This window comes from Diaphorina citri, unplaced genomic scaffold (genome assembly GCF_000475195.1).
Source record: "Diaphorina citri unplaced genomic scaffold, Diaci psyllid genome assembly version 1.1 scaffold64526, whole genome shotgun sequence".
Classification (NCBI taxonomy): Eukaryota; Metazoa; Arthropoda; class Insecta; order Hemiptera; family Psyllidae; genus Diaphorina; species Diaphorina citri.
This window is the reverse complement of record NW_007441779.1, coordinates 1-412: the sequence shown is the minus strand read 5'-3', so window position 1 is coordinate 412 and position 412 is coordinate 1. Positions and strand designations below refer to the sequence as shown.

The 412-nt window shown below is 36.7% G+C and overlaps 1 long non-coding RNA gene across 1 annotated transcript; it reads left to right on the top strand.

Moving 5' to 3' along the window:
• On the top strand, positions 1 to 409 carry LOC113473697. The gene is made up of 2 exons (XR_003395606.1): positions 1 to 74; positions 356 to 409. It is a non-coding gene; the product is annotated as an uncharacterized LOC113473697 (long non-coding RNA).
• Positions 410 to 412: the final 3 nt, after the last annotated feature.

Below are 412 nucleotides of genomic sequence, written 5' to 3'. Positions count from 1 at the left end.
AGAGGATAGCGGAAGTACTGGACAAGATGGATGCAGACCATGATGGTGCTATCCGTGTAGAAGCTGTACTTAAGGTAAATTAGTTTATTTTATTATGTGACTTTTTTTTTAGATTCAACATGCCTGAACCAAAGAGATTCCGCTTTAGACGTCCACACTTGCTGCCACAAGCCACCTATGTATTTTCAAAAGTTACCTGAAATAGGGCCTCTGAGTGAAATTTTGCTCGTGTTAAGGGAGATGTTTTTAATACACGGGTTTCTGTGGGTAATCACAATTAAATATGGCATATTTATTTTATTTTAGATTGCTTTTTGAGCAGGATAAACACAGTCTTTTCCATTTTATTTTCCAGGTGCTAGAACTAATAGGTGAAGAGAACGTGAAACTTTCCAAGAAACAATTCGAAGAA